Source organism: Neophocaena asiaeorientalis, unplaced genomic scaffold, assembly GCF_003031525.2.
Source record: "Neophocaena asiaeorientalis asiaeorientalis breed wild unplaced genomic scaffold, Neophocaena_asiaeorientalis_V1.1 scaffold91, whole genome shotgun sequence".
Lineage (NCBI taxonomy): Eukaryota > Metazoa > Chordata > Mammalia > Artiodactyla > Phocoenidae > Neophocaena > Neophocaena asiaeorientalis.
This window is the reverse complement of record NW_020173198.1, coordinates 11619995-11626370: the sequence shown is the minus strand read 5'-3', so window position 1 is coordinate 11626370 and position 6376 is coordinate 11619995. Positions and strand designations below refer to the sequence as shown.

Here is a 6376-nt window from a genome sequence, read left to right as displayed (position 1 = left end):
GTTCATTACCGCAGGGAAAATGAGGGACTTTTGGGGGCAGATGTGTTTCCATTCCGCTATCATAATGCCCCTAAAAATCCTTATTGCTCTTGCAGTATTCCTCGGGGGTCCCTGGGCCAGCTGTGGCAGCTGAGTTTCTCCAGCAACTAAAAGAAGAGACAAAGATGTTCCCCCAAACCTTCCCTTCTGGTTCCTGGTAGAGCTCCCCTCAACAGTGCTCAGAACTGGTGCACCATGAAAAATGAAAAGATGCCATCCGCAGCCACCAGTTCCTAAACGTGCTCTTTGCCCTCCAGGGGCCAAATGTTGGAGATCAGGCTTGGGAAACAGGGCAGCTGAGGCTGCTGTCAGCGTTTGCTCTGGGGGTTCATGGTGGGGGAGGTGGGGAAAGTGGGGAAGAAACAAGTGTTACCTGTTTGACAAGGCGATTCACATTCAGCCTGGGCCTTCCAGCAGGGCCTCTGGGATCCTCACCTTGGCAGGGGCTCTGGACAGTCCTGATTGGCTCACCAGCTCCCCGAGTCAGACCCCTTCCCCACCCTCTGCCTCGGTTTCCTTCTTTGGCAACACCCCATGTTCTGTTCTGAAAGGGTTCTCACCTGTACCTAGAGCGTTATCATGAGTTCAAGTGATAGACAAGCTCAGAAAGTGCTTTGAAAGTGGTGATGCCAAAGCATGAAACATGGAAGCTGTCAGTGCTGATACTAATACACGCTTCATATGCTAAGACAGCTCGGACAGGAGCAGAGACTACAGCCCAGCAGTAAGCACAGATTTCTAGAATCATGGAATCGGGCAGCCCCAGCCCTGCGACTCTTTCGCAGTGTCACCCCCAGGCACCCCAACCTCTCTGGGCCTCCATTTCCTCACGTAGGAAACCCATGTTTTGGAATAGAAGTTTCCCAAGTCTGATATGCACATGATTTTACGTGGTACCTGGCTAGAGACGTAAATTATTCTAACAGGTATTTCTTTGTACAGCAGATTTCTACTTATGGCAAGCAGTTGGCTTTCAGTTTAGGGTAGGGGTAGAAGGGCTCTTTTTTACATCAATTTTTGCAAGATAAAGAGGGTGAGTTGCTTGAAAGAAAAATATTAAGCAAAGGAGAGTACGGGTGGCCTGAGGATGGGGCAGAACTCAAGATGATACTTTCTAAAGTTTCAAAGTCTACCTCTTTTTTTTTTTTCTTTTTGGCCGCATGGCATGGCTTTTGGGATCTTAGTTCCCCGACCAGGGATTGAACCCAGCCCTCGGCAGTGAGACGTGGAGTCCTAACCACTGGATAGCCAGGGAATTCCCCATAGTCCACCTCTTAAGAAATCTTGTTTGTCTTAGGGATTTTCTGCACCCATGGAGTTGGTGTGGGGAGGGGTAGGTTGCCAATTCCAATCTGCAGGGGGCTCGACCTGTGACAACCTGGGGGTCACGTGTCTTCCCCCACAAACTCCTGCCCTGCTCGCCAACACCAGTGAGACCCCTTGGATCTCCGCCCCTATGCCCACCCATAGCTCTGATTTGTCTTTTATTTTAAGATCCTGCTGCCCCAGCACCCTCCTTCCTGGCCGAGGCACCTCTTTAAGCCTCAGTTTTCTCAGCGAAATGGGGAGAATAATTAACCCCCTGTCTCAGAGCAGTGTGACGATCAGGGGTTAATGGGACTCAATTGAGCAGCTATGATGGTTCACACACAGGGCACGGCTCAGGAGGCAGTGGGCACCGGAGGCCCTGGGATGGGCAGGGGGCACAGCAGCACCCTTGGCCTGGAGGGGTATTCCTTGGACAGGCCACCCGGTGCCAGGCCTGGGCATCAGCTCCCCACCCACCCCCTGGGATGGGGAAACAGCAAGCACTGGGTCCCAGCCAGCAGGGGCGGGCTCTGGTTTCACTTTCTGCTGTGTCATGGGGTGGGGGGTGGCATCAGGGCCCAGCTGGCCAGCTGGGGCAGGCACCGAGAAGCTGGCAGACAGCTGTGGCCCAGCTGCCAGAGCACAACCCGTGCCCTCACCCTGCAGCCTGCCAGGATGGGGGCTGGGCCCTAGGGCACCCCTTAAATGCCTCTCACCCCCCTTGCCTTGCACAGTGAGAGGACCCCAAGTGAGAAAAGCCAGGAGGGGATGAAATGGTTCCTCTAGGCACGAGATCGCCCCCAAACAAGTTCTTACGGCCGCAGTCTTGAGGTTCTGGGAACTGCGGCTGTTGATTCTGGATCAGAGCGCTCTGGCAGGATGCCTGCTTCCCACCTGCCTTCACTGGTGCATGTCTATTGAGGGCCTACTGTGTGCTCAGCACAGCGCCAGGTGCCAGAGGTACAGCAGGAAGCAAGACAGTGCCTGCCCTCATGGGGCTCCAAGTTGAGTCGCGGGGCACAGACAAAAGAGCAAGTAAACAGAGAAAAAGGGACTTCCCTGGTGGCGCAGTGGTAAGAATCCACCTGTCGACGCAGGGGACAGGGGTTCAATCCCTGGTCTGGGAAGATCCCACATGCCGCGGAGCAACTGAGCCTGTGCGCCACAACTACTGAGCCCACGTGCCAGAACTACTGAGCCTGCGCACCTAGAGCCTGTGCTCCGCAACGAGAGAAGCCACCGCAATGAGAAGCCCGTGCACCGCAACGAAGAGTAGCCCCCGCTCACCGCAACTAGAGAAAGCCCACTTGCAGCAACAAAGACCCAACGCAGCCAAAAAATAAATTAATTAATTTTTTAAAAAAGAGAGAGAAAGAATCCCATCTTATGGGGACAGTTACACACTGTACGCCTTGTGGTAGCATCTCAGAGAAGGTACATGCATACGTGCGTGTGTATGCAAGTGTGCCTGTCAGGGATGTGTCGACTCCCGGGACACGTAGTCGGTTGAGAACACAGACCCGGGGACCACATGTCCCATGTTTGAATCTGGATTTTTCCACTGACTGGTGTGAGATCACAGGCAAGTTCCCTCTTGTTTTTGGGCCTCAATTTCTCCATCTCTACATGATAGGGTTGTAATGAGGAAGAAATGAACATCCATAAAGAACTTAAGACAGTGTCTGGCATCAACCATCTGCTGTCTAAGTCTTAGCTATTATCTAAGAATCATAAATGTGCGCTCTTCTCCTAGGATGAAATGCAGCCGTCACTGCAGGCTGAGAACAGCAGTGATATTGCGGAGCCTGCCCTCCCTGCTCAGCGCTGTACCGGCCTCATCTCACTTACTAGCCACAACCAGACCTCACATTGGCCTTAGCATCTCTGTTCACATGAGGAAATGGAGGCTCAGACAGGTGAAGAGTTGTGTCCGATGGTTCCCAGCTGGAAAGCAGTTTGACCCCAGGCACAGGGCCAGCTTCACAGCGTGGGCCCTGCATAGTTCAGTGCTCTGCTGTTGTCATCCTGAAATTTTGAATAATTTTCGAACAAGGTGCCCACGTTTTCATTTAGCAAATTACAGAGCCAGTCCTGCCCAGATCTGACCTACTCCAAAGCTGGCACTCTTAACTCCTACCATCCATCTATCATACAGCTGGCCCAGAGTGGTTTTCCAATTAATTGGTACAGTATTTAGTGTGGGACTGAAATCCTGGGGAGAATACAGGACTTATTATGGGGCCAAATTGCCCAGATGCCTCTTTGATTGTCGCCCCCATCAGAAGGAAGGGGGTCAGTTGCCAAGGGCAGGGGGTGAATCATGCATTGCTGTATCCCTAGGGCCTGGCATGTATTAGCTACTCAGTTAATCACTGTGAAACAAAGCGAATGGATGGGAGGCTGCCGTATCTCCCAAACTAAACCCGATTTAAATAACACCGTCCAGGAAATCAGGTCATCAATGGTGGCTACCCTCAGCTGGCTTCTGGACAATCCCCCGAAGGGTGTGGAGACAAAGGTCTCTTCCCTCCCCTGGCTGCAAACCCGGGCCGCAAACCTGCATGCCAATACCTCGTAGCAGATTACTGTTTAAACAGGTTCTGGTGGGGACCTCAGAGGCAACACAAGTGCTTAAAGACATGCAGGCCTGGATTCCTGAGCACCTGTTATTGGGGAAGATGCCGAGCTCAGCCAAAAGAGTACTTGAGTTCTGCAGGTTCAAGTCCCAGCTGAGGATCAGGGGGTACAGTTTCCTGGACTGCTAAATGAGAGAGTTTGGATTTGGGGGTTAAGGGTCCTCTTTTCCTCTGAAATTAGAGTTTTCTACACTCACACATTTCCAAATTTGTTCCCCCCCCAAAACTTAACGTAGCTTTACTAAGAAGCAAAGAATCCTCTCAAAAGCCTTTAAGATATTTATAACAATAATAAATGTGTTTTTGGCCAACTGTTTTCACAGGCTTGATCTCCATCACTTCACATAATTACCACATGAAGTAGGAGATACTGCCCTCATTTTCTAAATAACATCGTAACCACCAACATATATTGAGTGTTGTATATGAAGTAAGCACTTCACACGTATGAAGTCATTTTCATTGCACAAGCAACATATAAGGGAGGCACTGTTACTGCCTCTGGTTTCCTGATGAGGAAACAAGCTTAAAGAGAGGAACTGACTTGTCCAAGGTCACACACCCAGCATGTGATGAGCTGGAGTTCAAGCCTGGATCTTCCATGTCGGGTCAGCAAACCTTTTCTGGAAAGGGCCAGATACTAAATATTTTTAGACTTTGCAGACCATACAGTCCCTGTCACAGCTACTCCACTCTGCTGTTGTAACAAGAAGCCAACCAGAGACGTTAAGTAAATGAATGGATGTGGCTGTGTGTTCCAGTAAAACTTTATTTAGAAAATCAGGAAGTGGGCTGATTTTGGCCCATAGGCTATAGTTTGCCCACCCTGTTCCAGACCCCAAAACCTGCAAGAACCTGGCCCTGGCAACGCTCTTCCTCACCCTCTCTCCCCACCTGTGAGGTGACTGAGTTACGTTTCAGAACAGAGACCGGTGGGGCTTGGGAGAAGTTGAGTTGGCCCCTCTTTCCTTGGGATTATGAAGCTCTTGGAATTTACAACTACTAGGACTTGTTACTGACTGCCATGATAGATCACCACGGGGACTTTAAAATCGTAATTTTAATAGCTGTCAAGTGAGTAACTTTTTTATGCCATAGTTTATTTACAAACATATCTAGGATGCTGAGTTCAAGAGTTTGATCCTTCTTCAGAGACTGCACACTTAAAATGCTCCTCTTCATATCTGTCTCATGGATTATTTTTTAAGCAGTTGGTGTCTTACTATATAGAAAGGTGCAGCAAATCCAGACCCAAAGTACAAAGTCATCATAGCTAGTAACTGCCGCTTGTTTTCCACTGAAAATGGTAAATTCTTCCCTGGACCCTCCTCACAGTGGCTCCTACAGGCCACAGAGGTTGTGAACCTCCGGATGCTTTGTCCCAACATAGCGCTGTTGGAAGCCCTGCGAAAAGCTCACAAACCGAAGGCAGAAGAAATGGAGGCAGCACACCTCGTGCTCCTTGCCTCACGACCTTGTTCCCCTGCGTGCAAGGACTGAAAGGGAAGTGAGTAACTTAAAGAGCAAAGTGTTTAGGAAAATACCTCTATGGGGCACTTTGGCTGTGGAAGGAACTTCTCTTTGGGGAAGGCACTTCTCTGTAGTTGGTGGCAATGGCAAAAGAGTGAAAAATGTCTTAAGGCAGAAGAAGGTAACGGGATGGGGAGATGGAAAGGTGTGTGTGTGTGTGTGCACGCACACGCCTGCAGAGAGAGGGTGGAGGAGGGAGAGATTTCCCAAAGGCAGGAGGCTGGAGCCTAAGGATTCCTGGCGGGAGAAGGGGGTCGGGGGGAGGACATGACTTTCTCCCCCAACAGTTTTATTGAGATATAATTCATTTACCATGTAATTCACCCATTTCAAGGGCACAACTCAATGGCTTTGAGTATGTTCACAGAGTTGTGCGATCATCATCACAATCAATTTTAAAACAGTTCTATCCGCTCAGAAAGAAACCCCCGTACCCTTTAACAGTCACCCCCACCCCAATCTTCCAGTCCCTCCCCCAGCCCCCACCCCTAAACAATCACTAATCTACTCTGTCTCTGTAGATTTGCCTGTTCTGCATATTTCCTACCAATGGAATCATACAGTATGTGATCCTTTGTTACTGGCTTCTTTCACTCAGCATTTGTGTCCTCAAGCTTCATCCATGCTGGGCTTCCCTAGTGGCACAGTGGTTAAGAGTCTGCCTGACAATGTAGGGGACATGGGTTTGAGCCCTGGTCCGGGAAGATCCCACGTGCCGTGGAGCAACTAAGCCTGTCACCACAGCTACTGAGCTTGCGCTGTAGAGCCAGCGAGCCACAACTACTGAGCCCGCGTGTCACAACTACTGAAGCTCACGCGCCTAGAGCCTGTGCTCCGCAACAAGAAAAGCCACCGCAAGGAAG

At 50.3% G+C, this 6376-nt stretch overlaps 1 pseudogene across 1 annotated transcript; it reads right to left on the bottom strand.

The window, feature by feature from the left end:
• Nucleotides 1-2619: 2619 nt before the first annotated feature.
• LOC112399391 (cytochrome c oxidase subunit 7C, mitochondrial pseudogene) lies at nucleotides 2620-5974 on the bottom strand (annotated as a pseudogene). The gene has a single exon (XR_003003209.1). The product of XR_003003209.1 is annotated as a cytochrome c oxidase subunit 7C, mitochondrial pseudogene (transcript).
• Between the last annotated feature and the right edge of the window lie 402 nt (nucleotides 5975-6376).